We start from the raw sequence: 278 nt of genomic DNA, 5'->3' as shown, positions 1-278 counted from the left end.
CCTGCAGAGCATGAACCTCCTCAGAGAGCTGGTTCCAGAGGGCAGAGGCAGCCACCAAGAAGGTGGCTTAGTGGACAACAGATACGCTGAAGGTATGCCGGTCCCAGACTATTTAGAGCTTTAGGACTGTTTAGAAGAAGAGTTGAATTTATACCCTGCCCTTCATTCAGAGTATCAGAGTGGCTTACAATCTGCTTCCCTTCCCCTCCCCACAACAGACACCCTGTGAGGTAGATAGGGTTGCGAGAGCTCTGACTGAGCAGTGCTCTTGAGAGAAC

Source organism: Gekko japonicus, unplaced genomic scaffold (genome assembly GCF_001447785.1).
Source record: "Gekko japonicus isolate JY-2015 unplaced genomic scaffold, Gekko_japonicus_V1.1 scaffold3897, whole genome shotgun sequence".
NCBI lineage: Eukaryota > Metazoa > Chordata > Lepidosauria > Squamata > Gekkonidae > Gekko > Gekko japonicus.
Note: the sequence above shows the minus strand (reverse complement) of the source record.